The sequence below is a fragment of the Panthera uncia genome, chromosome D1 (genome assembly GCF_023721935.1).
Source record: "Panthera uncia isolate 11264 chromosome D1, Puncia_PCG_1.0, whole genome shotgun sequence".
Lineage (NCBI taxonomy): Eukaryota > Metazoa > Chordata > Mammalia > Carnivora > Felidae > Panthera > Panthera uncia.
This window is the reverse complement of record NC_064808.1, coordinates 103,617,130-103,642,013: the sequence shown is the minus strand read 5'-3', so window position 1 is coordinate 103,642,013 and position 24,884 is coordinate 103,617,130. Positions and strand designations below refer to the sequence as shown.

General features: G+C 41.1%; 1 long non-coding RNA gene across 1 annotated transcript in view; it reads left to right on the top strand.

Annotated features, from left to right (window-relative positions):
- The first annotated feature begins 7,661 nt into the window (after nt 1–7,661).
- The window catches only part of LOC125910171 (uncharacterized), a 372,309-nt gene continuing 355,086 nt past the window's right edge, over nt 7,662–24,884 (top strand). Inside the window, exon 1 of the long non-coding RNA XR_007453875.1 lies at nt 7,662–7,964. This is a non-coding gene — a long non-coding RNA (uncharacterized LOC125910171). The remainder of the gene's footprint in view (nt 7,965–24,884) is intronic.

The following is a 24,884-nucleotide window of genomic DNA, read 5'->3' as shown; positions in this document are numbered from 1 at the left end:
TTTCCTATCCTTACCATTTATGGGAGGGGCTTTAATCCTCTCTCCCTTTCTTTTTTAACATTTCCATCTGACTCCATGGGGTTCAATTCACAGATGTGACCGTGAAGGTGGTAGGGGGTGGTCATATTTTATCCTTTATTTATCATCTCAAATGCGATACGTTCTGTGCATAAAGACCAGTTCAGTTTCAGCACCATCTTCTCCGAACCTTCCAGAACCTAACGGCCCATTCTGGTTTTATAAGTTAGAAGTCCACAGCACTCTGATTCTCTGTTAAGTGACCTGGGTCCCTCCAGAGCCGTCATGGTTTCAGGATGAAATTTCTTCTGGACCTGTCTGCAGATCTAAGTTGTGACTTGTTGGAGAGCAGGGGCTATGCTTTATTCTTCTTGGTTTTTCCCACACAGAATAACAGTATCTGGCACACAGGTGGAGTTCTAGAAGTAGGTTTTGGGTGTCTTTATATTTCATCGTGAGAGAGAAAGCTAAGCCCTATAGTGCCTCAACATGCCTTCTAATACAGAGGGTACAGAGTTCTCAGGCACTGAAGGGAATTTAGAAATCTTTTAAGTGGCGAATTCTCTTTCACAGATGAAAAACCCAAGGAATCAAAGAACGGAACTTAAAACAGAAATTCAGAGTGAGTTTCCTGAGGTCACACAGCTAGTATGTGACGGAGCTGAGACTTGAACTCGTTTCCCCGCCCCCAAACAAACGCTTCCTGTGACACGGTGGGCACCCTTCTGCTGGTGCGCACCTTCTCGACTGGCCCAGGCAGACTGTGGTGATGACGTGCGCTTTTGGGGAGCACGTGCATTGTTGTAAAGGTCCATTTAGCAGAGGAATGGCCGTGAATCACTGCTCAGAAGTTACAAAGGTGTTTTCATTCCCACAGGGAAGAGAATACTTCATAACATGGAGGCGAATTTACAGTAGTCACAGCTCCTCTGATGCATGGCTTCAACTTTTGAGTTTATCCTCAAAAGCACAAAAGAAGAGGGACCAAGGGGGAGTTATTATTTAGAAAATGTAATCCGATCTGAAGCTGCGAAAATGCCAGCCTTGTTCCTATTGCAGGAGAACATATCCGTGCACTAGGAGATTAACATAATGGCTATTTGCATTTCTTCCAAATAGTCTTTTAAAACCCAGGGTGGGATAAGATGCAGCCACACAAGAGAGACGTGTATCCAGTCATAAATTTGTAACAACAATACGCCAAGAACTAGGAAACCATAAGAGAACAATTACCAAACCCTTAAGCCCGCCCCCATTCTCACTGGTGTGTTTGGAATCTCATTGAACTCAGCCTCCGCTGTGCTCTCTTGACTTTACTGAGTACAGTTGCCTGCAGGCTACAGGGTTATTGGTATTGTTTTGTTGTTTTCGCATAATAATTTCCCAGGAGATGGGGGCTCTCTCTGATACCTACTGCCTGATCAGTAACAAGAAGAATGTTTCTGAAATACATCCTTGTTTTTAACAGCCTTCCGTAATTGAAATGAGGGGAAGGAAAGACACAATGTTTTTGCTGATGCATTTCATTCCCCACCCCCTCCCCCAAATTCAGTGTCCGAAACTACTGGACACGGCAGTCGTAGGTACCTGACGGGTCATCCTGGGAAAATTCCAGAGACATTGTCAAGGTAGCTTTCTCCTTTAGTTATCCCTTCGTGTTTTGAAAATTTTTAGGAACCCATTGGATGCCAAAATAATGGCAGAACCACCAGTATACCTCGATGATGGGCCATGGACTATATTCTTTTGTATTCTTGTAACTGCAGCACACAGCCCAGTACTTAATAGGTGCTCATTAAATATTAGTTGTATGAATCTTCTCCGTTATTTTGGCTTTAAAGAGCTTTCATGGACATTAGTCTACTTGATCTATACTTGAACCTTAAGATGTGGAATCTCTTAACGACATTTTATAACTGAAAATTGAACCTCAGGGAGATTAAATGACTTGTCTAAATGGATATGAAAAAAATAATTCACCAAGTAAGCATAAAAATAAATAAACCTATTGAAATGATTTGACTTTTATTAGTAATAAAAATGCACCAAGTATTAGTTAAAATTAGAAAAAAGTGATGAGTGTTGACAAAAGTGTAGGAAAATGGGAACTTCTATACTTTTAGTATAAGCGTAAATTAGTACAACCTTTTTGGAAGGCAGTTTGTCAATGTGTAAAAAACCTTGAGAATTTAAAAACTTCTGATCTTGCTATTCTGCGCAAAGACATTTATTTTAAGAAAATAATTACACAAGGAATTTGTAAGTGTGATTATTAAAACATTATTTATGGTAAAGAAAATAGAAGTAAGTTAGAAATCCACCAAAGATTGGTTAATTGATGTATCTATTGGTTAATGTATCCAAGTATTAGAATACCAATTTGACTAGTTTGATAATATCACTATGGAAAGACTTTCATGACATATTGTTAAGTCAGGGAGGCAATTTACAAAATAGGCTGTAAAATGTGATGGTTGTTTTGGTTGAAAAACCTTTACGTCTCTGTGCTTATGAACATGGATAGTTTCTCACGTGCTTATGTGTATGCTTTCACGTATCTGGCAGGATACATCAAACCGTATGTTAAAAAAGTCCTTTGGTATGTTCATCGTTTTTTCATTTTCTCTGTGTTAGGATGTTTTGACATCTTGAGGGGCCTTACAGCCCCAGGGAGAGACTGTCCTTTTCAGGAGAGCTAGCTAACTCCTCAAGACAAGAAACAACCTAGGAGCACATGTCTCATTTGCAAGCAAACTCCCCTCCCACACATACACTTATTAAACTCACACATGCCAAGCCACCATTTCCCCTGTCCCACATCAACCCAGGGCCATGTACCAGACAGCTAGACACAGCCCCTAAAGCCTAGAGCCCCCTGACGTTATTCACATGGGCTAATCCTAAAATTTTTACTCTGCCCTGCTTTGCGTCTCCCACAAAAATCCCGATAAAGGCTCAGGCCTGGGCTTTCCCCTCGCCCAATGCTTCCTTGTGGTCCGGCTTGGCTGAGCCTGCCCCTTTGGAAATGCAAGTGATGAGTTCTTCTTTCAATGATTCAGCCTCTCCACGTCATGTCTAGTAAAGTCCACAAATTAAAATCCTTTGGGTACAAATGAGATGTCTTGGTGGCAAGAATCCAGGTTAATTTTACTGTCTTCTCTCTTCTGTATCTTATGTGTGTGGGCATTAAAAAAAACATCTTTTTTTTTTTTTAATGCTTGGGGTTTTGATCTCTTCATTAATTTTAGATATTCTTCTTTTAAGGATTATCTGAGAGCATCTGGTGTTTGGGAAGCCTTATTCCTGTTGCTTCTGAGTCTGCTGGCTCACTCGTGGTAGACTGTTTTCTTGGGTGGTTGATAGCTCCGTGGGCTCTTCCTACCTGGGCTTTATCTGCGGGGACCTTACAAAGCTGCCTGGAACGGTTGCTCCAGAGGAGTTGTCCACTCGAAGCCAAGAGTATCGCTGGCTCCTCTTTCTCAGTTGGAAGCATCCTGCCCATGAAGGTGTGTGCGTCTAAGCAGGGATTTGAAATTTCCCAGTTAGAGCACACGTAGTAACACACACACTTCGCGTGGTCGTCCCAAGCGGGTGGTTCCTTCCTGTTCGGTTCTCTAGCCTACACTTCTGTCCTCTCTTCGCTCCCCTCTGAGCCTGTGTTTCGCCTTCGATCTTTTGTTATCTTCACCCACATCTCTCCATCTTCCTCCCTGCCTGTTTCCCTGTCACGATGACCTTCTTCACCTTGACCTTCTGTCCATTCACCCAAGGGCCTAACTCTCTACCTTGCTGGAGCCCAGGGACTCATTACCATTTTCATTTGGACTTTAAATCTCAACTTGCTTGGTTCCTGAGTGAGCCCACAAATTGGCTTTGTTCTCTGGATTTTAGTTTCGTCTCTGGCTTTTTTCTCTTTCCTTCCTTCCGTCTTTCTTTTTTTTTCTTTTTTTTCCTCCTCAGAATTTCCTTTTCTAAGAGCTCAACTTTGTATTTAAAAAAGAAGTCCTATTTTATTAAGCTTTACTATGTGTTTTGCAATGTGAGCTTTAAAAATATGCCCTGGAAATGTAAATCGTACATACATAGAGAGGAAAATAATAAGCTGTTTAATTTTGGAATATGAAACGGTTTGCCCAACATCATAAACTGGCAAAGGCAGAACTTGAGCGTAGGTCTCTGGCTCCAAATTCTATGTACTTTTCCGATGTCTGCTGACCCCCAACCTCTTAGTAAAAAGAGCACAGTAAGGTGGTGAGCACCATATGAGAATGCAGAAGACCTAGATTCTTTTTTTTTTTTAATGTTTATTTATATTTGAGAGAGAGAGAGAGAGAGAGAGAGAGAGAGCGCGCGCACATAGGGGAGTGGCCGAGGGAGGGAGAGAGAACCATCAGCCTAACGCGAGGCTCGAACTCACCAGCCTTGAGATAATGACTGGAGCCGAAGTCAGATACTTTAATTGACTGAGCTGCCCAGGTGCCCCAGAAGACCTAGATTCTTTTCAATAAATTTGCCACCTGCTTGACCTTGAGCAAGTCTTATTTCTTCCCAGATCCTTAGCTTCACTATTGGGAAAATGAGAACGATACCTACTCTGCTTATTGCCAATATTGCCATTAGGATATCCATTAAAAAAAAAAGGACTTAAAGTTCTCTAAAAATGTTCAGAAAGAAAGAAAGAAAAAGGAAGCCGTCTACTAGAAGGATATCTTGGGAAGACAGAGGTGATGTTAAGATACACTGACCCTTAAATATGTTGTTGGTCGCTGACCTTGTATATTCCATTTTATCCTTCTTCATTAAGATTTCCAGTCTCCATATGGTCCTTTGCTCCTCCTGTCATCTGATATTTGGACACCCGTTTTCCTTGTATCAGTTAGTCAGATGTTTGTTAAAACCCTGTCTGTGGATACAGAGAGTTCATGGACCCCCAAGAGAGTCAGCCGAGTAGACACACTGGCCGTGCAATGAGCTGTGAGTTAGTGGAGGTGAGCACAGAGGGCTGGGGGATCCCAGGGGAAGGGGCTCGTTTCTTTACATCTCTCCCTCGTTAAATCTTATTGTTTGTACGTGGGAGCCTGATTTCTAGCTGGGTGAGTGGATGAGCCAGGAAAAGCCAACCTCATTTGATAGAGCCTGTTGACTTGTTATTCTTCAAGAGACAGACTTTCTAGAGACAATGCCTCGGGCTAAAAAATGATGATAATGCCGATTTAAGCAGCCCTAACTGGCAGAGGGACTGTTGTGGAGCCGGCATCTTCTGATCTATCCTTGGATGACAATGTATCAGTTAGCTAGGTCAACAGATGGCCCACAGGGACGCTGAATGGACAGCTCAAGTGGAGTTTCTCTTGAGGAGAACTGTGTGACCAGTACTGCCAAGAAAAAGGTTTGTTTTTGAGTTTGTTTTCTCAGGGGAGTGACGTCATGTATAGGTAGGGAAAGCTTTCTTCCCTGAAATGCCGTTCATATTTGTAACTTGTGCCTTTGGAGGGGTCTTGTGGAACTAAATACCGTACCAGTATCAAGTGCAAAATCAGTTGAGTCATGACCTATTTCAGTGGCTTGAGATGGCTCTTTCAGGTCTGAGTTTATCAAAGTAAGAGGCTACAGTAAATTTGTTCCGAGGAATCTGCTCAAGGGAAATAAATCAGGGGTTGGTGAAGAGAGTGGGGGTGGTTGAAAGGGGGCGACTAATCCTGGAATAGGTTAAAAAAGCAAAACACTCAAAGTAGAAATATTAAAAATAGAGAAGCCTCGAGGACCAGATGGGCAGAATTGTGAACAAGCCTGGGGACAAAATTAAATAAACCCTCAGGGAAATATTTTGTCATCTTGTTGGGAAGCCTTTGTGGGTACTTGGAGCTGCTAGAAAGCTTCCTATATACCCCCTTCTCCATTTAAAAGCTACGGTAGTGGGAATGAAAATCTGACCTACTTTCCAGGAAACTTTTTTTGGTCAGAAAGGCAGGATGAAATGATACCGAGGCAGTGGGCTACGGAGATAAAACCACTGGATTTGCTGTCGAGAAATCTGCACTAAAGTCCTGACTGTGTCATTGAAAATAAAATAATAAGATAACCACGCACATTAAGTGAGTGTTAAGTGGGCTGCGTACGTTAGCTCATCACATGCTTACGAAGTCCAGATGTATGGGGCTGTTGTCTGCATCCTACCCACGCAGGTACCCTGGAAGAGGCACAGAGGAGAAACACTTGACCCGTCCTAGATTCTGTGGCTGGCTTAAGAAGAGAGATTAACAGGAGAAAAACATACACGTTTATTTAATATTTTCACATGTACACGGGAGCCTTCAGAAGGAAAATGAAGACCCAAAGGAGCTGTTAGGCATAAAAGCTTATCATCTTTGTACATAAAGGGCAATGAATTGTGAGGATGTGACAAAACAAAGGGGCTGGGGCAGTGACTTGGGGGACAGTGACTGGCAAATGGATGGGGGAAACTTACAGAAGAGAAATGATTTTAGTAAGTTTCTACAAATCTATCCTGGTGTTGGTTCCCAGTCTGGCGGTAAGGAGGTTCCTTCTTCTCTTCCCGGTCCAGGCGGGGGCACCTTTCTCAAGGGAAGTCTTATGATCTGCTTTTAGATACAAAGGGGTTGAGTCAGAGAACCCTTCTTGGATCTGCTGATTCTGACACACCTTGAGTGCAAGATGATCAATATGGCAAAGTGGCGTATTGTGGGGTGGCGTGTCCCGAACCCCTGAATTCTGCACCTCTTATGGAGCAGAACCAGTGCTTGAAGCTGGGTCATGTCGTACTCCAGAGATGATGCTCCCACCTGATTCCACCTGCTGAACCTTGGGAAAGTCACTTTCTCGCCCAGCCTCGTTTCTCTGTTGGCACTTGCCCTGATCCAGCTAGACTTGTCCCCCCTGTTCATAAATAAGCATGTAATGTCTGGCTTAATGTTCACCTGTATCTCCAAGATCGTAACTGCCACGAGGACAGTGGCTTTGTCGGGATTGCCGTATTTCCAGCAGTGGGCACAGTATCTGGCACGTGGTAGATGCCCAGTAAATAGTCACTAGAGAGATACATGAACCATAATGAGTCTTTATTTCACATCAATCCTAAGATCCAACAGCAGCAACGTCAGATGAGCCTTTTGTACCACTTTGTCCTGCTTCTTGGGGGACTTGCCCAGAGGGACTGAGGCCTCGCTCATTTGGTTTCTCTTGATTCTACCTTTGGAAACAACACTAATTTACGTGAGACAGTTTGTGACAACTGACATGGTCATGAAGTAAAGTCTCTGTGTACAACTTAGGAAGCAATGGCACCATCGGTAATAACTTACAAAGTGCCTTCTTTCTGCCCAGGTCTGTGCTGGTCATTGTTGGGTTAGAAGTGTCCCTGGCCTCTGCCTACTCGGGGCTTCGCGGATGGTGAAGAAAGCAGACACGTCATACAAGGCAGTCGTTAAGAACGCTATGTGGGAACAAGTGCCCGGATATGAAGCCAACACTGTGGGTCCTGAAGGCCTGGTGGAGAAGAAATCATGGGAGAGGGAAAAACAGAGGGGGCAGGTTTGAGTAAGGAAAGGAGAGGAGGAAGGACAGTCCCTAAAAAGCTTTCCTTTTTCTTCCAGAGGGTAGGAAGTTACACACAATTCCTGACGGTGTCAGTAAAAATGGCGTCAACTTAATACCTATAGAGCCTTGGCCACATGCTTCTACCTGCATCATTTATTGTGTAACAGTCGGTATAACCCAAGGAGGTAGAACTCATTATTGTCCCTGCTTTTATTTGGTAGATAAGAAATTGAGCCACGGACTGGTTACCGACATGCTCCAAGGAACACCTGTAGTAAGTGGTGGAAGCCATGTTTAAGCCCGAGGATCTGCGTCACGAGATGTGTTCACGGGAGAAGAGACTTCGGCGTGGATTCCGGCTTTCAGGATGTCCTGCGTTGGAGGATGCAGTAAGTGCCCCCTCATAGCCCCACTTCTGTGCCCTTAGGAGCCCCTCTGGCCTCAGGGCCCTTAGGTGTGTATTCCGTCGCTGGAAATACAAGGAAAAAAGTGAAAATCCTAAACCAGGTGGGGTCGCAGTATGCTGATCAGAACTGTGGAGACCCCCAGGGCTCAACTAGAATGGCTAAATCGGAGTGCGGTTTGGACGTGCCTCACATGGAGCCGGTTACTAATGTTATAGAGGATGAGTGACATCTTTGCCACGTGTCTCAGCCCCATCGCATGGGAAGTGTGTTTTGGGAAAGGCGTTGTGGACACTTTTCCAGGCGAAAAGTTAACGGGAAAGGGTCTGAACACGTGATTTCCAGGGATCTCTGGAGTGAAGAGGGAGGTGACCTGGAAGGTCACAAAGCTAAGGAAAAAGATGAAATGGTTCACTGTACATCCTAGTTTTGTGTTCCTTCTTTGAGACGGTTGGGGCATGGCTGTGCCTAGACCTGTCTCGGCACTGACCTTGCTAATCATTCCTCCGTGTCCATATTGTGAAGCTTACAGTCGATGACTTTGGTCTCTATTTCAAATGGACTCTGAAATACTGTGCGTTAAGATAATAGAAACCTTTTTACCCGTGGGTGTCTCGTGTCCTTCATTTGGTAAATTCCTAAATGACGGGTACTGTACCTTAATTGTCTTTTACCGTCATTGTGGAGCTAACGATTTCCAGACTCTTGCAAGTGCTAACGTCCTGAGATTTATTTGCTTCCATCAAGGCTTTTAGAGGGTCACCGGGGCTGGGGTGGAATAAAGAAAGCTGGGAAATGTGTTCAGACCTGGCAACTACGAATATTGTAGCGTCTTTTCTATTAGCTACGGATGTTATGGATGAATGATGAGAAAGTGTCGTCTGCTGTCTCACTATGTTAAAGGATTGAAACTTGTGTCTCGTTTTCAAATTATATGTGGGGTTTGATGGATAACAAATGTCAGTTCAGGTTGGGGTAGAATTTACAGGGGCGTGTTATATAATACATTTATTTTTCTTCATTTTCTTCACTTTCTCCTTAATGCAAGAAAGCCCGATTCTGAAACATTAGGTAATGAATAAAACATGTCTACTTGTCAACATACGAATACATAAAAACCCTGTTGTTTTAGTATTTTCCAGAGAAGGTCAATATCTATAGTCACTTTCTTCATGAGCAAAGAATGTCTTTGCACTATTCGATCAAGGAAAGGGTTCGCTTCCTGAAGGCAGCCCTGAGGGTCAAAGGCTTGTAGGAAGTGGAGAAGAGGGCAGAAGCCATAATGGCAAGAGTGACCAGATGAGTGTATTTATATGAGGTGGATGTCAAGATCTAGAATCTGATGCTCTTGTCCTTGCTTCAGACCATCCTCTTGCTGCTACAGGTGTATTTAAAAAGATGTATTGGGCACCCGGGTGGCTCAGTTGGTTGAGTGGCTGACTTCTACCCGGGTCAAGATCTCAGGATTTGTGAGTTTAGCCTGGCATTGGGCTCTGCGCTCTCAGTAAGGAGTAGCCTAGAGCCTGCTTCATATCATCTGTGTCCCTCTCTCTCTGCCCCTCCCTTGATCATTCATATTCTCTCTCTTTCTCTCTCTTTCTCAAACATAAATAAACATTAAAAAAAAGATGTATTGATTATTCAAACTTAATAGTGTTTGCCTTTTTGCCAACATATTCATTCTTTTGTATCTGTCGTGTCTAGGAGTCCTTCCCCATAGCCGTCTTGATCCGTTTCATAACGGGGTAATCTGTCTGGTGATCTGATGTATTAATATTGTGGAAAGTGAAGGCCTTTGAGAGGAAACTTCATGATTTTCTTGCTCTGAGTTCATTGCTTTGTATTGCTCAGTGGTACTTGGTGATATGTGGGTATTAAAGGTTTTTTTTTGTTGTTGTTGTTTTGTGGTTTTTTTTTAACCATTCACCCACTGAAGAACAACTTTGTTGTTTTCTATGTGGAGTTCTTACAAATAAGGCTGCTGTGAACATTTGTGGACAGGTATGGGCCGAATATAAGTTTCTGCTTGTCTTGGATGAATGTCTAAGGGTGCAGTTGCTGGGATGTATGGCAATTACAAATTTAGTGTTATAAAAGTCTGCCAAACCTCTTTCCAGAGTGGCTGTACTATTTTATATTCCCACCAGCAGTGTTTGGATTTTTCCATGTCCTTGCCAGCATTTGGTGGTGTTACTATTTTTTGACTTTAGCCATTTTGTAGGTGCATGATGCTATCATGTTGTAGTTTTAATTTGCATGTCCCTAATGTCTAATGATGTTTAATATTTGCCATCTATATATCTTCTCTGGTTAAATGTCCATCTATCTTTTTTGTAAAATACATGTTCAACTGGTTTTTTTTTTTTTGCCTATTTTTTTTTCTATTGGGTTTTCAGTATTTTTATCTTGCTGGCTTTTTAGAGATTTTTTATATTTTTTATAAATTTAAGACCCTTTTTTTTGGATACATGGATTACAGGTATCTTCTCCCATCTGTGAATTACCTTTTCACTCTCTTAATGGCGTCTTGTGATGGATGGGGAATCTTAAGTTTAGCTAAGTCTGATTTATCAGAACTTTCCTAGCACTCTTTTGGGGGTCTTGTTTAAGAAATCTCTGACTACCTCAAGATCATGAAAATGTTATCATATATTTTTTTTCCCAAATTTGTATTGTTGCTTTTCTATTCTCTTGAAGATTATGTCTGTGATTGGTGCCATTGCTTTCTGAAATTATTGGAAGAATCGACCAGAGAAGCCCTCTGGGCTTGAGGATTTCTTTGTGGATAGGTTTTAAGTAAAGGGTCACATTTCTTAAATAAACTATGAAACAAAGTTTTCTATTCATTTTTCTCTTAGCTTTGGTAACTTCTGTGTTTTGAGGCATCTTTTTACTTAAATGTAACCTAATTTTTGGCATAAAGTTATTCATAATATTCTGATCATTTTTCTCAAGTCTGAAAGATCTGAAGCAATGTTCATCTTTCATATCTGTTAATGGTAATTTGTGTTTTCTCTCTTTTTCTTGATGAGAATTGATAGTTTATAAATTTTATCTCTAAGGACACATTTGGTCTCTTGTTTTTAATTCACGAATTTTTCTTACTTGCTTCCTTCTACTTTGAGTAGATTTGATTTGCTGTTCTTTTTTATTTTAGATGTTTTATTTATTTTTGAGATAGACCGTGAGCAAGGGAGGGGCAGAGAGAGAGAGAGAGAGAGAGAGAGAGAGAGAGAGAGATACACACACACAGAATCCACAGCAGACTCCAGTCTCTGAGCTGTCAGCACATAGCCTGATGCGGGGTCTGAACCTACAAACTGTGAGATCATGACTTGAGCCAAAGTCGGATACTTGGTAACCGACTGAGCCACCTAGGTGTCTCTGATATGCTGTACTTTTTAAGATTAGTGTGAAGCTTCCATGATTAATTTCCTGTCTTTCTTTTATAATGTAGGCATAGAAAGCCGATAATTTTCCTGAAAGCACTGCTTTAACCTTGTTCCACAAGTACTGATATATGTCGTACCTTCATCATCACTGAGTTCAAAGTGTTATCTATTTTTCTGATTTTTTTTCTTGAATCATACTTTACTCCTAAGTGTATTGTTTGGTTTCTGTGATTTTGGATTTTTTTCTGAGTGTCTTTTCATTACTGAATATTAATTCCGTGTGGCCAGAAAATACATTACGAATGATGTCAGTCTTAGGAAATATGTTGAAGCTTTCTTAATGGCAAAATAATACTTTTTGTATATGGTTAAAATGGCTAGAATTAGAACATATATATATATGTTTTATGAATGCATAGAGATGCAATAAAGCTAAATAATAGACCTAAAAATGATAAGCATGGATTTAAAGATGATGATGGTTAACTTCTGTAATGACAGAAAGGTGTGTGTAAGGAACTGCACCCTACATTTGTGGCTGCATCCTTTTTTTTTTTTTTTAATGTTTTTAATCTTTATTTATTTTTGAGAGAGAGTCCGAGTATGAGCAGCGGAGGGGCAGAGAGAGGGAGACACAGAATCCGAAGCAGGCTCCGGGCTCTGAGCTGTCAGCACAGAGCCTGTTGAACTCAGAATCACGAGATGATTAACCAACTGAGCCACCCAGGTGCCCCAGTTGTGGCTGCTTTCTAACCACATAGTTAGAAGCAGATGATTGTAACATCCCTAACTTCCATTTTGAATTGTGGATTCCTCGTATTTACCATATATTTAATAGAACCCATCATTATGTTTATCAAAGCTTTTTTTATTATTAAGAGCTATTTCAAACATACAGAAAAGGGCTGAAAATAATACACCTCCCCTCCAAGCCCACGATTAAATTATGTTAACGATTTTGCTTTATTTGTTCAGATCAGATTTTTCTCTATATGTCTTTTAAAGAAATAATATATTATCGATACCACTAAAGACTTCGAACGTATTTTAATCTCTCTACTGGCTAGACAGAACAGCTGCCCAAAGATGGTGTGTCTCATTCTCATGCAGGTTTATATACTTTCACTACATTTGCATATATTGATAAGTTATAATTTCTATTGTTTTGCATGTTACAATATTAAAAAAAATAATGTTACAGTTTAAAACTTACTGGAGAATATATATTTAACTATTGTATAGTAATTCATTATATTAAAAAATCAGTTGATTTATCCATTCCTCAACTTTTTTATTAGGAATAGTAAATATTTTATGTCTTATTACATATATATGTACAGCTCTGGGGTATGCACGTAGTACTGGAATTTTACTAGATTTTGTAAGATTGCTCTTCAAAATGATTTTAATAAGTTACGTAGTTGCCGGCAATGCATAATTAGGAACATACCTTACATCCTTGACAACATTTGATGCTTATTTAAAAAAATTTACATTTTACTGAAATCCAGATAAATTGAACATCTATTAAAATGTATAGTTTTTTCCCTGCAATTTCTGCCTTGTTCCTGAGTCTATTTGATTTTTTATCTTTCGTTTGTAGTGGTGTGTAAATACCTCTACATACTGTATAATATGTATACTAGTCCTTTATGGGATTTATGTATTATGAATGTATTTTTGTAGGCTGAGTCTTTATACTTTGTTTACAATGTCTTTTGTCATTCAAAAGTTTTAACTCTAACATGGGCAGATTGATCATTTTATATTTGGTCTTTTAAAAAATATTTTTAATTTTATTTTTTTAGAGTGAGATAACAAGCGGGGGAGAGGGGCAGAGTGAGAGAAAGAAAATATTTGTTTAAATGCTTTATTTCTTTTAGAGAGAGAGCACAAGCAGGGGAGGGGTCAGAGAGAGAGAGAGAGAGGGAGGCTGAAGCAGGGTCTAGGTTCTGAGCTTGATGTGGGGCTTGAATCCATGAAATGCAAGATCAAGATCTGAGCTGATGAGGCAGGCTTAATGGACTGAGCCACCCAGGTGCAGAGAGGAGGGGGAGAGGGAGGGAGAGGGAGAAGGGGAGAGGGGGAGAGGGAGAATCTTAAGTAGGCTCCGTGCTCAGTGTGGAGCCCGATGCCAGGCTCGATCCCACTACCCTGGGATCCTGACCTGAGCCGAAATCAAGAGTGGGATGCTCAACCGGACAAGCTACCTGAGTCCCCCTGTGTTTTATCTTTTTAAGGTTTTACTTAATAAATCCTTCAGTACCTACATGTCATGAACATATTTTACATGTTTTCTAGTAAAAATTTTCAAGTTTTATATTTCTCATAGAGCTTTTAAATCTACTTGCGACTTATTTTACATGTCATATAAGGAAAAGGCTGTGTTTTTTCCCCTTTCTGTTGATAAACCGTTGTCTGGTCACTAATTGCTACGAATAGCCCATCGTTTCCTTGCTGTTTTGTAATGTTAGCTCTGTAATATACCCCATTTCCATACACATATGTCTGTCTCTTTGTTGGTTCCAGTGGTCTAGTTATCTTTACAGGCAAAAAATACAAAACCATAAAAATCATTATAGCTTTAAGGTAATTTATAGAAACAGAGAAAGTCCTGTATTTCTCTGCCTCTTCAAATTTACCTCGACCCTATACTTCTGAAAATAAATTTAGGATCAACCTGTAAGTGCTTTTTCTTGGAGATGAGATAAATTTTAGGGAGAATTATCTTCTCCACAATACCATCTTCTCATCCATGAACGTGATATGCCTTTCAATTTATTTATATTGTCTTAATGTTTCATATGTTTGTCCCAAAGGATGTTAGTTTCTATTACAGTTACTTGTAGTTACTACATTGCTTTTGTTTCTATTGTGAATGAAAATAAACTAATAATTGTTATTAAAGACATGCTCTTGGTTTTGGTTTCCTTAATATGTTACTCATAAATTCTCTCTTTTGTTCTATTGATTTGTCTATTCTTTCACCAGTATTACACTGTCTTGTTTATTGCAGCTTTATAGTAAACCTTGAAGTCAAGTATTGTTAATCTTCACTTTGTTCTTTAGTCTCTATGTTGAGTGGGCTGTTCTGGGTCTTTTGCCTCTCCATAGAAACTTGAGATCCATTTGTAAATATCTACAAAATAACTTGCTGGGATTTTGACTGGAATTGTTTCAGATCTGTAGATCGAGTTGGCAAGAGCTGACATCTTGACAATATTGAGTATTCCTCTCCATGAACATGAAATATCTCTCCATTTGTTTAATTCTTCTTTTTGACTGCTCTCATCACAGTTTTGTGGTTCTCCCTATATCTATCATCTACATTTTTGTAGATTTATACCTAAGTATTTCATTTTGGGGCTATTAATGTAAATGTAAATGTAATTTTAATTTCAAGTTCCATTTGTTTAGTACTGGTTTATAACAAACCAATTAACTTTTCTGTATTAACCTTGAGTCTTGTGACCTTGCTACAGTTGATTATTCCAGAATTTTGTTGTTCTTGTTTTGTGGCAATCATGTCACCTGAGAACTAACACAATTTTTTCTTTCCCTATCTATATATTTTTTATTTCCTTTTCTTGTCTTACTGCATTAGTTAAGACTTCTAGTACATACTGAAAAAGAAGTGATGAGAGTGGATATCCTTTTTTTCCCCCTGATATTAGTGGAAAAACTTGTAGTTTCTCATTATTAAGTATGATGTTAGCTGTAGGTTTTTATAGATGTGCATTATTCAGTTGAGGAAGTTTGTTCTATTCCTAGTTTGCTGAGAATTGTATCCTTAATGGGTGTTGGATTTTGTTAAACACTTGTTCTGTATCTATTGGTATGACCATGTGATTTTTTTCTTCTTTCACCTGTTTATGTGATGGATTACATGAATTGATTTTTGGACATTGAATCTTGCATATCTAGGATAAATCCCACTTGGTTGTGGTATGTAGTTCTTTTTATACATTTTTGGAGTTGATTTTCTGATATATTGTTGAGGATTTTCACATCTTTGTTCAAGAGAGATGTTTGTCTCTCATGCTTCTCTTTTTTTTTTTTTTAATTTTTCTTTTAATGTTTGTTTATTTTTGAGACAGAGAGAGACAGAGCATGAACGGGAGGGTCAAAGAGAGGGAGACACAGAATCTGAAGCGGGCTCCAGGCTCCGAGCTGTCAGCACAGAGCCCGATGTGGGGCTCGAACCCATGAGCTGTGAGATCATGACCTGAGCTGAAGTCGGATGCTTAACCGACTGAGCCACCCAGGTGCCCCTCATACTTCTCTTTTAATGTCTTTGTCTAGTTTTACTATTAGGTTTATGTTGGACTCATACAATGAATTAGGAAGTATTCTTCCTGCTTCTGTCTTCTGGAAGAGATGGTAGAAAATTAGTGTAATATCTTCCTTAAATGTTTCGTAGAGTTCACCATTGAACCTCTCTGGCCCCTCCTTCCTTTTCCCTTTTAAAAATCTGTTTTCTGTGCCTGAAATGGACTTTATCATTTATTATACCTAGAAAACTATGACTTAAAATTTTTTTCTCGTAAAAAATTTACCCTCTTTCTTCCGAAACTCCTGAGTGTGTGTTCCATTTCTACCACTTTTCGTTTTGCCTCCTGAGGTATTTCATTTTATAAGCTTGTCCACTGTATGAGGTACAATCCCCAACTCCTTCCTTCCTTTTACCTTTGGAGATGTGTCCACCCGTCCTTTTGCATGCAAGAGGCTTCATTGCTTATCGCCGGAGAACGAATCAGGTAGGAAAAGTAATTACGTGTGTGTTGAATCTTTTATGGTTCTTAGATTAATAGTCTCTGGGCTATGTTTCTTTTCTTTTGAGTTCTTAAAATTACAAAACAAAATAGACTAGGTTATGGTGTGGTAACAAATAACCCCAAATAGGAGTGCCTTATCGCAAAGTTTATATCTCCCTCACACCACATTTCTATCATGGTCACTCTGGGACCCAGACTCCTGAGCAGCAACCATTGTGAACACTGCTACCTAGAGGCGAAGAGAACCCAGAGTGGAGGTGGGGTCTTAAGTGACACATGTCTTCCTCAAAACTCATTTTCCAAGCCTAGTCACATGGCTTCATCCAGTAACAAAGAATCAGGAAATATTTGGGGGAATGGCTATAATGATAACCACAATTAACAAAATCCTGTTGGTATTTATTAGGGAGAGGCACACATCAGTCAGGGCACAAACCCTTCTCTAGTCTCGGGGACAAAGCGTACCAGCCTCCTCTTTGCTTCACAAGATGAAACTAGTTTGCTGAAAGTGTTTGGGTAGAACTCGACACATCTTCACGTTTTATAAAAACAATTTTCGCCTCTGCCGGTATCAGAGCAACTGATACTTCAGGCTCTCTGATTCACACAGGAATCATTCCCTGTAATTGGCTCTGTAACCCAGAATTAATGATAATAATCATATTAATAAATAGTAATAATGATGAAAGCTGATAATAATTTGGCGATTACTGCATTCCCAACATTTTCTAAGAAGTCTGTGTGCATTACTCCATGTAATTCTCACAGCAACCCTTTGAAGTCAATTACATGGATATGAGTAGCCCCATTATACAGATGAGGAAAATAAAGCACCAGAGAGTTGGTAACCTTGCCCAAACACTCACAGCTCATAAGCCAACGGGTAGGGGTTCTATTTTGAGCAACCTGGCTCAACTGCTACGTTAGTCTAGTTTACTGTCCTCCGGTTTCTTACCCATGATACTTGGTGTGCTCTTTTATATTCTTTTCATGTTGTGACAACCTCATTTTTCTAGACAAGTACTTGGGCTATGTATCAGAACGCAAACAATGGCCATCCTGAGTCAGTGACACGCTTTACTGATTTTTCCCTCTTTGCTTTCAAATGCATTATCTTTGAGTCTATTTTTAGGTGTTTTTGAACCATTTGATAGTCCTGGCTACATTGAACTAAGGTCACTGATAAAATGTCATGGGCTGTGACTTTGACTCTCCACTGATATCCTAAAATACATCACTGGCTATATTATCTCAGTCGTAGTCTAGTCAGTTTTATACAGAGGGAATTTGGGGAAAGGAATTGGTTACCTGTGTAGGAAAGAAGAAGAATCAAATAGGAAAATGTGAGGTAATCAGAACAGAAAGCCAGTACTGCCCCTGGGGCTAGAAAGACAATGGAAGGAAGTTTGTTTTCAGTGTTCAGAAGGCTGGGCCATTTAGTCAGAGTTTGACCATAACGAGGGGGCTGTCCAAGGATCTGGGAAAGCAGAAGGAGGGGCTGACTTTCTACGGTGGAAAATCGCTTTCTGCTAAAGATGCTACCCAAGGTAGACGAGAGAGGGAGACACAAGTCTTGGCTTCTCCCCATCTCCTGTCTTCACGGTTCTGCCAGTTCTTTCCCCTTGGCCCCAAATTTCCAGGTTCCGGTGGGCAAAGAAGCGTAAGACACGTATTTCCGTATGATCCGGAGGAAACCAGGGAAAGGGCAGATAATGCATTTGAGAACAAATGGGCACATGAGTGGTACATCAACCAAGTCAGTAGTTCTCTGAAAGAAAGGGGTGAATTTAGCTCAGTCAGCACCATTAAAAATCCATCGCTCTCTTAAATGTATGTTATGTAATACAATTGGCTTGAATGAATTTTTCACTTTTTAAGTGAATGATTTTACATCATATGTATGCAGTCATACTCATAATAAGTTTTACTAATTATTTATGGATTATGATTCCTATAACATAGCAGACAAAAGCTAATTATTTATGGTGTGTGGTATATAATGATATGTTCTTTTCCACCTCTTTTCCCATTCAGTTGCCTGAAATAGCAAAATTTTATCTCAGGATTACTCACTGTGTTCTCCACTGAAGGCCCAGGGCTAATAGTTGTCAATTGACGTGTGGGATTATGGTTCTTGAGGGCAAAATGGAGATCTGGGACTACATATCTGTGACATAACTTTACCTCGTTAAAAAAGGGAGAACAAAATCTATGAAACTAATAATGGTGAGTCCTAGACAACAACACTTGCCATACTATGCTTCATTCACAAATCACACAAGATGCTCTCCGAAAAAACAAACTGTAGTAAAGTGCCTTTGAGAAAAACTCATTATTTGCCCCCTTGAAGGAAAGTCACAATGTCTAATGAAGGGTCGGGGACAAAAGCAAGAATTTTGTTCAATCCAGCATTCCAAATGTAATTTACGAGAAGAGCCAGGCTCCCACCATCATCCAGGTGAGGGGTAGTAGATGTGTGAACGAGGTCTGTGATCACAGGTGTGGTGTGAGGAATGGAAGTGACATCGAATTGATGGTGATTGGCTTCAGGTTGGACCAGAGTGGTGGTAAAGAGAGAATTCAAGAGCAACTGACGTTTTCAATGAACAAAAGAATGGTTGTGTCAGCAATACCCGTGAGGATGGACGTGAGAGGATACTTGCGAAGCAGCTTTTGTGGTAGTAAAAATCTGAAAGCAAAAAATGCTCATCTATGGTAATTATTGAATAATGTATATTGCATTTGATATTGTATGTAATAGCTTATAATATATTGAATATGTTAATATATACACAAATATATACAAGTAGGATTTTACAACCCTCTTAATAAGAATGAGTAACCTCTATGCTAATAGACTTAAAAGAATTTATATCATGTTCAGTGACCAAAGCAAGTATAGTAAAACCTTGATTAGTGAGCATAATTCGTTCCAGAAACATGCTTGTAATCCAAAGCACTTGTATATCACAGCAAATTTCCCCATTAGAAATAATGGAAAGTTAGAGGTGCCTGGGTGGCTCAGTTGAGCGTCTGACTTCAGCTCAGGTCATGATTTCACAGTCCTTGAGTTTGAGCCTTGCGTCCAGCCCTGTGCTGACAGCTCAGAGCCTGCAGCCTGCTTCGAATTCTGTGTCTCCCTCTCTCTGCCCCTCCCCCACTCACAGTCTGTCTCTCTCAAAAATGAATAAACACTAAAAATTTTTTTGAAAATAAAGAATGGAATCTCGGATGATTTGTTCCACAATCCAAAAATATTTACGTGAAAATGATTACAGTACTTTTTATAATACAAAATAATAAAGAAAATACAACATATAAAGAAAAATAAGCAAATTCACCTGCACTTACCTTTGAAAACCTTCGTGGCTGGTGTGAGGGAGACAAGAGAGAGGAGGGTCGTTGTGTCGGACAACTTTCACGATCACTAACGGAATCCCTGCTGTCTATTGGCTCAGCGGAATCTTTTTCTTTCCGTGCCACTTTATCACGGAACCTATCCATGACATTTGCTTTTGCCTCCTTTTGAGGATTTTGCTGTAATGTGACATTGCACTGTTGTTAAGCAGATTCGCTGCTCGCGCTGCGGCAGCCTTATTTGGGTGGTGCTTTTCTACACAGTTTTGCACTGCTTCACACTTTGTGCACATCTTCCTAATCTCATTTGAAGTGAGAGATCCCTCCACCTTTTTCTCCTCCTCCTCTGCAGATGAGATGCAGACATAGACTTTTTATAAAATACTGCGGTTTTGGCTACTCATATACGTTGTACGTACTTCTTGATGATTTCCTACTTAACTTCCCCCATAATCATCGCCTCCTTCTTATTGCCTTTGGTTTCAACATTTTTCCGCATGGGGGCTATTGTATACGCTTGCACGGTTGTTGACTACGGTATTCATAAACTCTTGTCATATACATTTATTTTTTTAATACTGTATTTAACTGGCAATAAGGCAGCAGAGGAAAGGGTCTGTATCTGCAGGAAGCCTGAGCTAGAGTGAAGCAAAGCATTCCTAAGCTGACTCCAGTCTGCAAACGCAAAGGACTGTCCATAGGAGCTTTGAAGTGACAAAAATACACTAGGCAGTTGGGGGACCTTTCCACCGTTCTGAAAAATCACTGATTTCTGCCAAACACCACTGTCTGAGACCGAGCATTTGAGCATGGGAGACGGTCACCCACAATCCCACAGCGAGAGAGAGAGGGGGAGAGAGGGGGGGGAGGGAGAGAGAGAGAGAGAGAGAACCATTGGCTTAGTTGTGATCAGGTGACGTTTGGCATCATGTGCTAGTATTTCAAGACATCGCTTGTTTATCAAGTTAAAATTTATTAGAAATGTTTGCTCATCTTGCAGTACACCCACAGAACAAGTTATTCACAATCCAAGGTTTTGGTGTATATAGAATATTATCAAATTTTGCCGGAGTCCAGCCCCAGCAGGTGCAGGGGTTCCCGAAGGGTGAACGGCGTTGGTGAAAATAACAAATGGACACAGAAAACAGCAGCGTGTCCGACTGGCCGCTTTATTGTGGCAAACGTGGCATTATGTTTGTTAGCAATTTCCTTGTCGCGTGCGTCATCTCTGTTTCTTGGCTTTACCTAATTCTAAAAATGTTCCTTTGTGTAATCACCCGTTAAGGAACCTCACGGTTATTTCTTTGTAACGTTCCCTCCTGCCTTTTGCTTATTGTTAATTTCTTCATACTACTTTCATTATGTATCTACGTTTATTTATAGTTTATAAAGCATTTGCTTCGCTATTTTCATGAAAGGTCATCTAGCTCTCAAAACCTCAAATGGAACGTTTACAGGGACATGACTTCTTAGTTGTTCCTTTGAACCCTTTGCGGCACAAGGAACAAAAGCGTTCGCTTTGGTCTGGGTGCCGGGAGGGAGCCAAGAGGGCCCTGGGAACCCGCGCCTTATGTGCTCCCGGAGAGACAATGTATACCTAGGAACTAATGAACCATTCTGTACCTTAATCCCCCAGGTCCAGTTATCATCTGGAATGCCTCCTGGGGGCCAAGTGGGCCTAGGGGTTGAAGTAACTTGTATCCATAGATACATTCCTTTGTTGCCAGAGTGGGGATTTCAAACCCATTTGTCCCCCTCCTTGGCTGGGAAATATATGGGGCTGTCCTTCCTTTAGGTAGAGGAGTCTTTATAGGGGGTGGCAAGGGCTGGATTCAGGGCCGCATAATTTCCCTGCAGAATCTTATTTATTTCCCCGATGGTTCTTTTCCCGGGGGGGCCTGTCGTGGGCAATTCCCCAACCGACCAATCCCCAGGTACTTTCATTGGTAGGGGGGCTGCCCTGACCAGCGCTGAGGCCAAATTACATGACAGCAGGAGTACAAGAAGCTTCACTTTCGATGGGCCGCCATGCAGTCCTGATCCGTCCACCACCCGGGCTCTGCCATCAGGCTGGTTGGATAGCTTGGCTTCTGGCAAAATTTTAGTTTTAAAAAACACGGAATGTGAGAATATAAAATTATATCCATCATGATAGACTCCATTGCTTTACCAAACAACTCCAAAGTAACAGTGGTCTTAACATAATAAAAGTTTATTTCTTGATCTTGTCATAGTCCAGTGTGGGTCATCAGGTCTCCTTTGCTCCTCCCCTTTCAGCTGGCAGATGGGGAAAGAGGACAAAGGTCACTTGTGGAGGTATGGTTTGCCTCTTTTTGTGAGTCAGGGCTGGCAGTGGTGCACGTTGCTTTCACTCACACTGCTTTGCTCACACCCAACTGCAAGAGAGGCTGGAAAAGGAAATTGAGGAACAAGCCCAGGAGGGAGAGGGGAACACAGATGTTGGTAAGCATTAGCAGTCTCTTCTTCAGAGTTACCAATAATACCTCGGCCCTGGTAGGGGTTGAGAGACAGAGTAATTGAATGATTATAATAGACACTGAAGTCAGCCTGAGATACTGAGAAAGGAGATGGGAGTTTTTCATGGGTTTAACTTTGGGAACAGTCTAGGGTGCTGGTGAGATCCTTAGTGGAGAGACTCAGGAGACAGTGGGAAATGCACATGGGTAATGGAAGAGACGTAGGAACTAGGGTAAGGTATTGAGTCATTTCTCTGGGATAAACACATGCATATTGCAAAGGCTGCCAGAGACTGATGGTAGAATATTTACTGACCTCTGTTAAAAAAAAAAAAAAAAAAAAAAGTGTGGGAAGAAAACCAAGGAAGCAAGGACAAACCAGCCCAAGAAGCAGGAAGAAAACCAGGCTATTCCAGAGCCATGGGTGCTGAGCTTGGTAAACTCTTTGGGTTCTGAGCAACAGTGGTTGCAACAGATGATGTGGTTTTATTTTTATTTATTTTTTAAAAAATTTTATTTTTTTAATTTTTATTTTCAATCCAGTAGAGTTAAATACAGTGTTATATTAGCTTCAGTGATACAATATAGTGATTAAATAATTCTGTATATTACTCAGTGCTCATCAAGATAAGTGTGCTCTTAATCCCCTTCATCTCTTTCCTTCCACCCACCACCCCTCTGGTGACCATCTGTTGTCTGTAGTTAAGAGTCTGTTTTTTTGGTTTGTCTTTTTTTTTCCGTCATTTTTTTTAAGTTTATTTACTTATTTTGAGATAGAGAATGCACGCAGGGGAGGGGCAGAGAAAGAGGGAGAGAGAGAGAATCCCAAGCAGGCTCTGTGCTGTTAGTGCGGAGCTCCAGGTGGGCTCTAACTCAGCAACCATGTGATCATGACCTGAGCTGAAATCAAGAGTCGGACACTTGACCAACTGAGCCACCCAGGCGCTCCAATTTGTTTTGTTTCTTAAATTCCGCATAAGAGTAAAATCGTGTGTTATTTGTCTTCCTCTGATTGACTTATGGCACTTAACATTGTACTCTATAGATCCATCCGTGTCATTGCAAATGGCAAGATTTCATCCTCTCATATGGCTGAATAATATTCCATCACACACACACACACACACACACCATGTCTTCTTTATCCATTCATTAGTTGATGGACACTTAAGTTGCCTACATGTTTTAACTATTGTAAATAATGCTGCAGTAAACACAGGGATGCATGTATGCCTTCAAATCAGTGTTACTATATTCTTAGGGTTATACACCCAGCAGTAAAATTACTGGATCATAGCATAGTTCTCTTTTTCACTTTTTGAGAACCTCCATACTGTCTTCCACGGTGGCTGCACCAGTTTGCATTCCCACCAGTGGCACATGAGGGCTCCTTTTAGATGATGTGTTTTCATAAAAGAATTTGGGAATGAGAGAGAGAGAGCTGAAGATCCCATCTCAGCAGGTAAAAGGAGGAACCTGATAGAGTTAGAATGGTTTTCAAGATAGATTGTGCCTCTAGCAGCATATGGTCTCTTGATTTAGCAGCCCTCTCTCTCCCGTTTCTCTTGCCTGTTTTAACTTACTGTGCCGCTGAATGACTGGCTCTCTCTATGTGTAACTCACACTCATATCTTCCAAGAGAGGAGTCCATCGATTTGGGTAGATGCTAGATAATACAGGGAGCTCTTGTGGGCAGAGGTCTGGAACTGGGCCTCCGCTTGTGCTGTGAACATGGTCAGTTGGCCCAGAATCTACTCCTTTCTTTTCCAGGGACTAAATCAGAACAAAAAGAATTAAATAACACATACACAGATTTCATTTTTAGGGAAACCGGGAGACCCCCGTTGTGCAATGGCAGCCCGAAGCATGTGTCAGGCAGAGCTGTGTGAAACGCTGTCGGGAGTGGGGGGGAGCGGAGTTGGAAGTGCCCAGGCCTGGGGTGCTGAGTGGCAGCACGCTTCAGAGAGAACCTACAGTATAGTTCCTTAGGAGAGAAACCAAACCCAAACATACGAGAGATACAACAGCTGACGGAGCTATGAGAACAAAGCTGAAACAGGATGAGAGTCAGAACCTAGTCACCTGCACGGGGACAGGCGAGGAGCCAAGGGGAGGAAGATTCACAGAGAACACTCAGACTTCGGCTTGTAGAGACTCCAGGTAAATCAGTTTGGAAGAACTCAGGAAATCATTGTTTCTTCTCAGGGAACCCACTAGAAGAAGAGAAACAAGAGATGATTGGAAAATTTTGGCAGAAGACTGTTTGCAAGCCCTGAATGTGTGCAATATTAGAATTGAGGAGTAAAAGGGAAAAAACACAATTTTGGAATGAGGAGGCGAGAGGCTTAATGCACTTGTAGATGATGTCCTTGCTCCCAACTGATGAGCTGCATGTGTGTTAGTTACAGTTGTTCCAGGAAAGAAGAAAGATGCAGTGTGGAAAACAAACTCGGACACTCTGAAGCAGGGTGATCGCAAGGGTGTCCCCCAGAGTAACCTTCTAGGGATCTGTGCATGTTTTGCAGGCCGAGTGGCCCCCTCACCTTAATCAGACTTGCGGTAACTTGGGTTTCCCCTTTCAGAGATGTGCCGGGTAGATGGGAGCTAGCATGTGACCTGCTGCAGCAGCAAGATGTGCCCTAAAGCCTGGCTTCCCGGGGATGTCTTGGACCCCAGTGTTGGTTCTTTACAGTCTTAGAGACTCTACTGTCTTTCTTTGCTCTCAGGTGAGCTTTCGTGGGCTGAGTACAACTCTTTGTGAGGCTGTCAAATACCCGTTTTCCCTCTCTCCTTCTCAGCCCTCTATCTCCTCAATGGTCCCCTTGGATCCCCTGCATCCCAGAGCCCTTGCTGAGCACAGCTTTATGAAGATTTGAGGGTGGTGACGGCGGGGTTGCTTGGAAA